Consider the following 13,384-nt stretch of genomic DNA (forward strand, 5'->3'; position numbering starts at 1 on the left):
GTGTTTAATATATTTTCTGTAAGCAAATGAGAATAATTGCAGTCAATAAATTTTTATATTTCAATATAAAGCCATTTTATACTGTATTTTATTCAAACTGGGCTGTTAATAAAAATTTCTTTAACATCATGTTTTCTTTAAACCAATATCTAAAGTCAGATGTTTGTTGTTTGTTTTAAATTAGCATTATTATTTTAAGAGATATTCAATATTCAAAAATTAATATTGCGGACACAAAATTTGCACATTTTTTGTTGCATATTCTATAGAAAAAAGCTAGATAAAATTCTTTAAACCTTATTCTTTTTTTTCCTTATTTGAAATTAAAATATTATTCCAATCTAACCACATGGTTTTTTTAGTTTAGATTAGTTAATTGTTTTTGTTTTTACAACAGTTCAATTCCATGGTTAAAAATTAACATAAATTTCTCACAAAAACTCTCTCATAAAACAAGTTTATAATCACAGAAGTTTTATGTCAAGTATTAATAAAACATAACCTATCCAAAACAATTTGCTTTATAAAAATGATTATAATAAGTTCAAATTAAATATATTAAATTGTTGTTGTTGGATGTAGATCAGACGAAAACAAAAAAGGATTAACCTTTAACAGTCTAAACTCTGTGAATGTGTTTGTAATTTAAATGTAAACTTGACTGAATTTAAAGCTGACATTACAATAAAGATTCTATACACTTCTTAACTTGTAAATTATGAAAGATAATTAATTTGAAATTTTTCACTTTGGGGCCAGATATAAAATTTTTAGTATCGGGTGTAAATTTTTCGAATTGGATATAATTTTAAGTTATTTTATGTTAGTTAAGTCATTTTATTGTCTGAAAATTACTTTAGTTATAATCTGAATATTATAAACATTATTTTTCGATTGAATAGCTTCTTTAACCCACTGACGGTTCTGCACGTAAAAAGTCGCATTTTAACCTGCAGTCTTCTCTGCATAGCAAAACCGGTTTTCCCATGTTAACTGATAGGGGAACTGTGTGTAGGGGAGAAACATTCTCCCAATTTAGCCCATTTCCTTAACCGCCAGTGGGTTAAACTATTTCTTGTTAGTTTCTTGAACTCTTCTATTTCTTGTTAGAATAGGTGGATATATGTGTTTTATAACATTTTCCATCTTGTAAAAGTTTGTTGAAAAATCACTTATTTTAATTTTAACTGTGCAATGTATATTAACAACACTGTAAACAGAACTCATACTTAAGCAATATTTCCTTAAATCTAATAATTTTAGAAATCCTGGAATTAAAAAAAAAATCAGAAAAGTTTCATTATTTTTATATAGAATAAAAAATCGATTGAAAAATATGTTAACTATACATTAAAAGGAGATGCCCGGTGGCCGAGTGGTAGCGCTTTGTGGTCTCGTGCCATAGGTCCTGGGTTCGATCCTCGGGCTAGGCAAGGTTAAACTCAGCCTTTTATCCCTTCAGTGGGTAAATAAATGAGTACCAAACATGCTTGGGAACTAAACACTGGGGGTTCCACGCTCGACTGACCACCTGACCGGAACATCTGCTCCTGCATCCCAAAACCAAAGGTCAAGAAAACTGAGATGGGCACAGTAGGCCTTGGCCCTCTATGGGCGGTCGCACCACTGAGTTTAGTTTACATTAAAAGGAGAAAAAAACAACTTTATACTGTACTATTAGTCTATAAAAAAATTTCTGGGGAAAAAAAAGATCTTTTCGTGCAGGAAAAATGATCATTTAGTAGTTTTATTTATTGCCTGCATAGAATTAAATAATCGTTTTTTACAATTCTTAAAATTTATTCTATTTGATGTTCATTTCAAAGCAGACAATATGTTCAGTATAATTTTACTTGCATTCAGTGGCATCACATATGGGGAACAAGAAAGAGCACATGTCCCCAGTTATAGCATTAGAAATTCGACCAAATTTACAAAAAATAATTTTAAATGAATTCCAGAATAAATTTTAAATGAATTCCAGAATAAATTTTAAATGAATTCCAGAATAAATTTTAAATGAATTCCAGAATAAATTTTTATCTCTTTTAAATACCCTCTCCCCAGTTTTGCCTGCCAATTACAGGACTAAAAACTACTAACAATTTTTATCCTATTTAGCTAAAAATTGAATAGGATGAGTATTATTCTTGCAGTTTGATATAATTGTAGGTTTATTATTTTTTTAATTATTTTTGTAAATTGATGAAACAACAAGAAATAACAAACAAATATCCTTTAATCAAAAACAATAAACATCTAAGTGTAATCGATATTACATACTTTAGTGACGTATGCTGTTAAATTTCAAAACAAATCAAATTAATGTTTTTACAATGTCGATTTACATTGATTTAAAGTTGTAAAATCCTATTCAATGTAAAATCTAATTAATGAATTAAGTTTTACACAGTCTAAATTTAACAGTCCAAAATAGTTCCCTTTTGTCTCACACATCATTTATATATATATATATATATATATATATATATATATATATATATATATATATATATATATATACAGTAGGGAACCGATTATCCGGTACGATCGGGACCATCGCTGTTCCGGATAACTGATTTTTCCGGTTTTCTGAATCGATACAAAAATCAGTTTTTTTATAGTTAAACCCAACTAAAAAAAAATATATCTGGAAATAATCTTAAAAAGAAGAAAACTAGATGAAGTAATACACTAATGATTATTTCCAAAATGATGGTAAGGTAAGCATCTTTAAAAAGGAATGAAAAATGTTGAAATCTCATTAGGAAAAAAAATTTTTTTTTGAAAAATGGCGGGAAAATTTATCGAATTTCGTTCCGGTTTTCAGGCTTTCCGGACAACGGGTTCTGTACTGTATATATGTATCCATATATCTCCATATATATATATATATATATATATATATCTATATATATCTCTATACATATATCTATCTATATCTATCTATATATATATCTATATCTATGTATGTATGTATGTATATGTATATATATATATATATATATATATATATCTATATATATCTCTATACATATATCTATCTATATCTATCTATATATATATCTATATCTATGTATGTATGTATGTATATATGTATATATGTATATATATATATATATATATATATATATATATATATATATATATATATATATATATATATATATATATATATATATATATATATATATATATATATATATATATATATATATATATATATATATATATATATATATATATATAATCAGGGGGTACAAAATCTGAGTTTGTTGTCAGTGACTAACCACACCTTTGTTTGTATTAGCAAGGTTTGGTACTTTACACCTGAATGCATAAGCCAGCCCTTTAGCAAGTATTTGTGCTAACCTAAGTAAAAGCATATGTTTAAACTCCAGAAAGGTTTCTGAATAAGGGCCTAAGTTGCTTTTCTTCAAAAAAAATTTAAAAATAATAAATAAATTAACTACAGAATGCTCTGGAGAAAAAAAGCTTTCTCTAAATATATACACTTTTCAAGTGCTAAGCAAAATGATTGATTTGAAATTTTCTAACTTAAGCATTTACTTATGTCCAGTACAGTAAATGGACCAGAATGGCTTCCTCATGCTAAGGGACGTAAGCAAAAGATTACGTTAAATTGTTTCTGAAACAATTAAAACAGACTTGCTTACCTCAAATAAATAAATAAAATAAAAATATATAAATAAATTTCATTGATCAACTTTGAGTTTCAGTTACTCTAAGTACATCATAATTAAACAGATTTTATTAGGTTACTAAGGTCAAATACATGATTATAAATTAACCTAAAAGAATATTTGGATGTTTTCTATTTATTTTATACAGAAAAATTGAAATAAAAGATGGAAATAGATAAAAACAAATGTAATGAAAAGAAAAGCAGTGGTGTCTGATGTAAATAATGTCAGACAAAAAAATAGTTATTAATTTACAATAAAAATATTTATTATTTTAAAAATACAAATAGACTACACAAATGAGACTTAGAATTTTGCTTTAAACAGAAAAAATAATTTTACGAAGAAAAATCCTAGTAGCAGAATACAATTATGTATTTAGGTATCGGACATAAAATATAAAAAGTGCATTTAGATGATTTTTTTTGTAAATCAAAATGTAAAATGTTTCTGTTTTCTGTGAAATAACCTGTTTTGTTACAGTTTACTTTAATTATTATTTATTCCATTTTCTATTGTAAGTGTGATTTTTTTTAAAAGAAAAGAAAACTGTACTTGTTTGAGACTCACTTAACCGTGGCTAAAAATTTTAAATGATGTCGTCCTTAATTTAACAGTCAACATACTAATTGAAAACATAGTAATACATACTAATTAACATGCTAATTGAAAACAGATAAAAGTTAAAAGTCATTATTTACAAAAGTCATTATAAGCAAGCAACATTTACAAACTTTCGACATTGTGTTTTGACTACGCAATTGAAATTTAAAATCAAATATTTACCACTTAAATGTGGTATTGCTTTTATGATGTTTTGTTACTTTTATATATATGTGGTATTGCTTTTATGATGTTTGTTACTTTTATCTTTGCTGCACTGCTCTGCACTGCTATAATTACTTTAAGTTTTAGTTTCTCTTTCATAAGTTTTCACCTGCCCTTTTCTGCCCTTAAATAATTTAGCCAAAAATAAAAAAAAAAAAGAAATAGCAAGTATAGCCCTACTTATTTTGTGATGGTGGTAACAGCCAATAAGAGTTGAGTATGCTTTGGGGGCTTGGTTAGAGGAGGTGAGAGAAAAGGGAAGGACACACATGGTTTTGGAGAGCTGGGGTTAAGAGATAAAAATATGAGGATCCTCAACAGCTAAGTTATATTATAAAATTTTCTATCACCCCTTAATTATTTTTTTTATTTATTTTACTTGTTAGCAGTGCAGCTTTATAATGTATAATTTCATGTAAATTCATTTTTATGTACCTATTATTAATTAGTGTGAATGCCTTCCTGGAACAAAATTTGTAACTCTAAATATCTTAAATGATCTACTTTAATAAATAGTTTTAACACCTTGCAATTAGTGATCATTCTAATGATCTTGTTCTCTTACTTAAGAGCATATTATTTTTAATTGTTATTCATTTTTATTCTTATCTTAATGTGTGTGGTGATGAACTGAACATCACCACATATATTTTTGGTGCCGTGACCAGGATAGGCAGACACATTAATTAATATTTTGTTATGTGGTAGTATCTATAGATACTAATATTTATATATTATTTATTAGCAAACATAAGCTATTAAATATGGCTGAAGGTTTGAAATCCCCATTTTTGTTGTCTTTGATCCCCACCTTAAATGATCAAAATTATAATGATTTTTTTGAATCCTTGGAAACCACAGCAAAATTAGCTGAATGGTCAAAGGAACAACTATTGGTTATAACAAAATTAAAAATGGAAGGAGCTGTTAGGAAGCTTTATAACAATTCATTAGAAGGGAAAGTTACGGATTACGAATCTCTGAAAAAGGGAATTAAAGGCTATTTTACGCCTACTACATCTTTCGCTCAAAACTTTGCTGCATTTTCTACAGCTGAGCAGGAGACAAGTGAAACAGCTAGGGATTTTGCCATGCGGATTGAGGGATTAGCAAAATTGGCAAATTTGCCTATAGATTTTAAGGAGAAAGTAAAAATGTCGCAATATATTAACGGCTTAAAACCAGCTTTAAAGGCCCAAGTTATTCTTTTAAATCCCCTATCGTTTGATGAAGCTATTGAAATTTCAAATAGGGTAGAAAACTCATTACAAACTTTAAGTTCAAACGTAAATGCTCTTAACACCCCTCCAGTACATAAAACTAATGATATGCCAAATGACTACGTTAATGTTTTAACACTCCTAACTAAGCAGATAAGTGAGATGCAAATCCAAATCAATGAGTTAGCTGCCGCCAATATTAATAAAGTTCAGAAAATAACTTGTAATTACTGTCAAATTGTTGGACATAAAGAAAATGAGTGCAGAAAGAAGAAAAGAGCTAATTTTAAAAATCGCCCTAATCATAATAGATATCAGCAACCCACTCAATTTGCTATTAATCAGCAGCATCCATTTGTAGTACCCCGGCAGAACTCACGGAGTTCATTCAATCACCAACAGCAATTTGAGGTACCATTTCAAACCACTCAGGTACAATATAATGAGGATTTTGGAAATGACCAACAAAGTTATCACCAAACTCAACAATCTCCTTTGTACACCACCACACATAGAACTGAAGCAAATAATCAGGGTGGCACTCGACCCAAAGAATTTCACCCAAACTACTAGAGGGGAGAAAAGGTAATGGATCAATTTTTTCAGTAAATCCCCAACCTGATCCAGACGATAACCTCATCTGTAATCTAAATCAAAACTTTCTACCTATAATACAAATTAATGTTAATAATATAACCTGCAGAGCCCTTGTTGATTCAGGTGCAACTGTAAATGTTATTTCCCCTAATATATTTCAGCAATTGAAGGAATTTAAGGTAAAAGATCACAATTCTAGCTTGACTGCTGTAACAGGTGTAGGTATAAGTACTAGTTCAGTTATTGAAACTGAAATATCTATTAGTGAGGAGACATTCCTAACAGAACTTATTGTTTCTAACCAACCACTATCGTCAACATTTGATTTGATATTAGGATTCAAGTTTTTAAAAGAATTTAATTTCATTATTGATTGTTCAAAATGTGTAATGTATAATCATTCGATTAAAATAAAATGGTTGGATAGTGTTAATAGTGAGGTTATAGAGAGGGATATAATGGTATCAGTTAAGGCTAGTAATAGTTTAAACAGTATAAATAATTCAAATATATGTAAAACACAAAATTTCGGTATCCTGAATAGAAAACTAAAGTTGCCTCCGCATTCAGTGAGTAATGTACAAATAAAAATTTCTAATTCAAGTAAACTTGCTAAGGGAGATATCGTATATGTGCAACCAAATGAAAATAATATGCAAAATGATTATTTTGTTGCCCATGCTGTGACGGAAGTGTTGGATGATTCAGCATGTCTGATTCAAATTTTTAACCCTACGGAGGATATTATTACTTTAAATAAAAGTTCGAAAACTTGCAGGGTCAAGGGTGTGACGGTTGATGAAGTAGAGCGCTCACAGAATTCAGCAATAAATACCATTACTGACAATAATGAGGATTTTCTTAAAAATTTTAATTTAGTACATTTAGATGAAAATCAACAAAAAAGAGTATCTGATCTTTTACTGGAATATAAAACTGTTTTTGCTAATGAGATTAGTGAGTTAGGGTCTTGCTCTTTGGTTGAACACCACATTATATTAACTGATGATATCCCCGTTCGGCAAAAACCTTATCGTGTCCCCTATCACTTGAAGGCTGAAATGAGGAATCAGCTTAACAAATTGTTGGATGCTGGAATTATTCAGCCTTCAACATCCAGTTATGCCGCTCCTGTACTCCTTGTGAAAAAGGCAGATGGTTCATATCGATTGGTTGCTGATTTGAGAAAACTAAATGCAAAAACTTTACCTGATAATTTTCCAATTCCAAATTTAATGGAAATGATAGACCTGCTATCTGGATCAAAATTCTTTTCCTCTTTAGATTTAACTTCGGGTTTTCATCAAATGAAAATGTATCCTGCTCATGCACATTTAACGGGTATTGCAACCGAATATGGAAATTTTGAATATGTACGTATGCCATTCGGCCTAAAGAATGCAAGCTCTAGTTTTCAGCGGTTAATGTCACTTGTACTAGCTGGCTTGACTGATTTATCTATTGGTTGCTATATTGATGATGTAATAATTGCAAGTCGTACCTTTGAAGAACACATTGAAAAACTTGGTATTGTGTTTAAGCGTCTTAGAGAGGCAAACCTAAAGCTTAAGCCTAAGAAGTGTTCTTTACTTAAGGATGAGGTAACGTATCTTGGACATAGAGTTATAGAGGGTAAAGTGATGCCAGATCCTAAAAACATTCAGACTATTCAAAGGGCTCTTCCTCCTAAGAGTAAACGTGAGGTGCGAGCATTTATTGGTTTGACAGGCTTTTATCGTAGGTTCATACCAAATTACTCGAAATTAGCTCTTCCCCTTACTAATATTACCAAAGAAAAGGTTCCTTTTGTTTGGACTGAACTTGAGCAAAACGCTTTTGAAAAATTGCGAAACCATTTAATATCTCAACCGTGCCTGGCTTTACCAGATTTCCATAAACAGTTTGCTCTCTGTACTGATGCGAGTAAACATTCGTTGGGTGCTGTATTAGTTCAGGAAGATGAGACTGGTTTTCAGCATCCTATCAGTTTTGCCTCTAGGAAATTAAAGGATAGTGAAATAAATTATTCTGTTTTTGAAAAGGAAGCATTGGCAATTATTTTTGGTGTTCAACACTTCAAACAATATTTAATCGGAAAAGAATTCACCATTTATTGCGATCAAAAGAGCTTATCTTACGTACTAAATCTAAAAGATCATAATTCAAGGATTGCACGTTGGATAATGACCTTGCAATCTTATTCATACAAAGTAATACATAAGGCAGGAAAATTGAATCTTATGGCAGACTACCTATCGCGGTTAAAAACAAATGATACCATAAATTGTGTACAGTCCCAAGAAAACAATTTAAAAGTCTTTCAGTTAGTTAACCTATCACAAAACCAATTAATAGATGAACAGAAAAATGATCCTCATTGCCAGAAAATTGTGAGAAAATTAAGTGTTCATGTAAAATTTTCCCCGTCTTCTCCAAATTTTTTTCTAAAGAATGGTGTCTTACTGTGCTCTAGGGTTAATTCCTTAAATCCTAAACTAGTTGTTCCCAAAACTTTAATTCAACTTGTATTAGTACAATGTCATGATAATAACAGTGTTGCCCACCCAGGTTTGTCTAGAACCCTTCATAGAGTCAAAGAAAATTTTTTTTGGTATAATATGTACAAAAATGTTAAAAATTATGTTGCTTCTTGTCCCTCGTGTATCGAACGTAAAGGATTTAAAGCCTCAAACAAGGCACCTTTACAAAAGATTCCAACTGCCAGTAGACCCTTTCAAAAATGTAGCATTGATGCAGTTGGACCCCTAGTGACTTCAAAAAATGGAAATAAATGGTTACTTGTTATAACAGACTATTTTTCACGGTATCCTGAGGCATATCCTGTACCTAACATCCAAAGCTCTACTGTTGCTAAAGTTTTGATTGATTTCATTTCACGTCATGGACTCATGGAAACTTTTTACTCAGACCGAGGAACGAATTTCATTTCCGAAGCAATGCAGCAAGTATATGATACACTTGGCATTCAAAAGCAGCATACTGTAAGTTATAATCCGCAAGGAAACGGTGTAGTAGAAAGATTAAACAAAACACTCATTGATTCCCTCAGCCATCTTGTTAGTATAAACCAAACAGATTGGTGTGAACGTGTTCCCTTGGCTCTAATGGCTTTTCGCACAGCATTCCATCGTACAATAAAGCAAACCCCAGCATATATAGTATATGGTCGTGATCTTGTGATGCCATATGACTTAATATTTTCGTCAAAGTTTAGGACATACAATGATAATCCTACCTATGTTCAAGAATTGATTCCTAGATTGCAACAGGCATTTGCCATTGTAAAAGAAAATTTAGAGAAAGCTGCTGACAACCAGGTTGCTTCTACTGCCACAACTAGACATATCAAAGATATAAAATTAGGTGATTTGGTTTATCTTCATACACCTAAAATTAAGGTTCACACCTCGAAAAAACTCTCAAAATTAAACCATGGTCCTTATAGGGTGTCAAGGAAATGTTCCCCTGTCCTGTTTGAATTAACTTTAGTAGCTAACCCATTAAAAACTACTACATCTCATGTCAATCGTATAATAAAAATTCCAGAGAGAGAAATATTTCCATCGTCTTCCATATTTGAGGAAGAAAATTCTGTAATTAGTGATAACCTTAAAGGGTGTGAGGTTAGACACCCTGCTGCGGATAAAAAATTATATCCTGCCTTAATGAAGCCCATTAATGAGAAAGAATTACTAAGTTTTGGTTATTTTGTATCACAACCCTGTAGGGCTCAATTAAATTGTGATGTACAAACAGATGTTCAAAGTGAAGAAAGTAATTCTTCATATGATTTCTTTCGTGATACATCTATTTCACCCGTTTCATTTTTAAATGATTCTTTATCGGAATCTGATTCGTCAGATGTGGTAGAACCGAGATATAATCTCAGACCTAGAGATCCTCAGGGATTTGTAAAAAAATAAAAGGGTGTAACTACTTTGTAATAATGTGTATGTAATGTGCTATTTTATACTATGTTTTTGTCATTGTATATATATATTATAATTCTTTATGTTGTGTATGTGTAAAGTGCTTATCATGATAATCAAGAAAGCTTCGTGACTAAATCTCTTTATGTTACTGAACTAAAAGCAATTTAATGTGAACTTTAAGGACGTTTAAGTGGAACTCTTTCAGAATTAGTCTGGTTGGGAGGCTGAGTGGATCTGTCTCAAAGTGGAAGTGTTTGCTGAATCCTCGTCAGAAAATCATGCCGGCCACTCTAACTTCTGAACTCTTCAATGGCGTGTGAAAGATAGGTACTCCTGAGGCATCATAAGGCCACAAATATCTCTTGATTGTTTCGCTTTTCATTGGTAAATGCTCAGCTGCGTGGTAGCCATTGTCTTAAAAAAAAAATAATATTTCATGATACCTATATGCATCATTGATCCCTGCTGCAACCTCATCCATAAAACACAACACCTTCATGTTAATTTGCTGAATTGAACTTTCAAACAGACACACTGCTCATCCTGATCACTCAGTTCTCCCACCTCACTTCTCTTCAACATCAGACTCCACAGTTTGTGTTGTAACGGTAACCATCCTTATGCAAGAATAACTAATCAGTGACTTCTTCCAAAAGATCCTACTAGTCAGTGACCTTTTTCAAGAAAAAAATTTAATTTATTAAATTTTTTTTCCCCAGGGGGAAAGATATATGTGGTATTGCTTTTATGATGTTTTGTTACTTTTATATATATGTGGTATTGCTTTTATGATGTTTGTTACTTTTATCTTTGCTGCACTGCTCTGCGCTGCTATAATTACTTTAAGTTTTAGTTTCTCTTTCATAAGTTTTCACCTGCCCTTTTCTGCCCTTAAATAATTTAGCCAAAAATAAAAAAAAAAAAGAAATAGCAAGTATAGCCCTACTTATTTTGTGATGGTGGTAACAGCCAATAAGAGTTGAGTATGCTTTGGGGGCTTGGTTAGAGGAGGTGAGAGAAAAGGGAAGGACACACATGGTTTTGGAGAGCTGGGGTTAAGAGATAAAAATATGAGGATCCTCAACAGCTAAGTTATATTATAAAATTTTCTATCACCCCTTAATTATTTTTTTTATTTATTTTACTTGTTAGCAGTGCAGCTTTATAATGTATAATTTCATGTAAATTCATTTTTATGTACCTATTATTAATTAGTGTGAATGCCTTCCTGGAACAAAATTTGTAACTCTAAATATCTTAAATGATCTACTTTAATAAATAGTTTTAACACCTTGCAATTAGTGATCATTCTAATGATCTTGTTCTCTTACTTAAGAGCATATTATTTTTAATTGTTATTCATTTTTATTCTTATCTTAATGTGTGTGGTGATGAACTGAACATCACCACATAAACAGTAAAATTAAATATTAACATATAATTGGTTCATAAAACAGCCTTTTTTTTAAATAAAATATGTTATAAAAGGTAAAAATGCAATCGAGAAAATTAGCATGAATGCAATAATTCACTCATTCCTTAAGCCTGAATTCAGCATGGAATCTATCTCTCAGTTACAGATCAAAACAGGTTTTATGAGAGCAACTCCAGGTTAGATTACAAAATATCATTTCACCATGAACATAACTGGGTGTCAGTTGGACCCAGAGTTAACTAACTTTAATCTGAAGAGTTCCCCAGTTTGAGTAACTGCTGATGAGCACTATGCGAATTTTTATTTATTTATGTTTTCAAAAATAACTCTTTTGATGTTCAGATGCTTTTTTTTCATGTTCAGTGTGGGCAATTTATTACTAGATGTTAACTATAATTAATGCTCATTAATATAATCAAAATAAAATTTTCCTATGTTAATATCTTTTATTTTTCTCAAATTATTATTAGCAGTCATTGCTGCACATAAATAATTTTATGTTCGGAAAAAAAATTAGTGGATAGTACAGAGTGCGGCCACAAGAATAATACAAATTTTGATCTGAGGTAACATCTAACCTACACAACAACCTGCATCAAATAACTTCCGTGCAAATCAATAAATTTCAGAATTTTATAACCATAAAATAAGCTATTGAACATTTGAAGAAAATAGAATAATTTGAGAGAGATTAATTGGTTAAAACTATATGAAATTAAACTGCCCATCTTTAGTAGACTTCTTTTTTAATATATGGCTGGCTACTTTATGACATCTGGTGCATATTTCCATTTATAATTACTTAAATATAATTAAATTTTTAAATGTATGATTTTTTAAAAGATTTGGAATATTTTTTCAGATTATGACATTTGCCTTTTTAAAAAACTTATCTTTTTCACCATATCCCCGAAGGTGATTCTCTGTATCATTGGCAGATGGCAGCACAATAATAGTCACTTATAACTTCTTATGAATAATAGAAATGTGTTAATTTACACTGATCTGAGCTGAGAAGTTTATTTTATACCATTTCATTTACGTTTTTTAAGAAAGAAAATTCTTCTTAATGGTTTAAGTTATCGATATGTTATGAAGGGAAAAAATATGCAAATAAGGCGAAAGAGAATGATGTTAGCATAATCCCCTAGATCATTGTGCGAAATAAAAGTATTTTTAATTGGATTTCAATATTTCTATGGTTGTGTACGGCTTCATGATATATATAATAATAAAATATCTAAATTTATAATAATAAAACTCAGATCCTTCTGCTCATCAATACAAGTCACAAGTCAATTAAAAAAAAGAAACTTAACAGATTTTTCACTTATCCAGTAAAAAAGGGAATCAAATTTAATTGCTCAATGCAATCTTTTATTTTCAACATCAAACTTATTTTAAAAATAGTAACAAAAATTGAAAATGAACACTTTTGATAAGGCTATAAATCTCCCACTGGAGTGCAAGTTAACAGCGGGTTAAGAGACCTGCAGTTATGAAATAGACGGTCAAAAAGTAAAGAATACACTTTTTGACTCGTGGTCAATATTTCCAAACCGGTTTCTGAACTGGGTGTTTTGCGTTTGGTCAGTGTCAATGGTGAATAAAAAGGTTAATTTCTGCAAACTTTTAAGAGAAAAAGGA

The 13,384-nt window shown here is 30.4% G+C and overlaps 1 protein-coding gene across 6 annotated transcripts in view; it reads right to left on the reverse strand.

Annotated features, from left to right (window-relative positions):
• LOC107455527 (testis-expressed protein 9) overlaps positions 1–13,384 on the reverse strand; it is an 83,466-nt gene that overhangs the window by 20,087 nt on the left and 49,995 nt on the right. The gene's annotated exons all lie outside the window — the stretch shown is intronic.

This window comes from Parasteatoda tepidariorum, chromosome 12 (assembly GCF_982258835.1).
Source record: "Parasteatoda tepidariorum strain Cologne lab strain chromosome 12, Ptep-v5.0, whole genome shotgun sequence".
Taxonomy (NCBI): domain Eukaryota; kingdom Metazoa; phylum Arthropoda; class Arachnida; order Araneae; family Theridiidae; genus Parasteatoda; species Parasteatoda tepidariorum.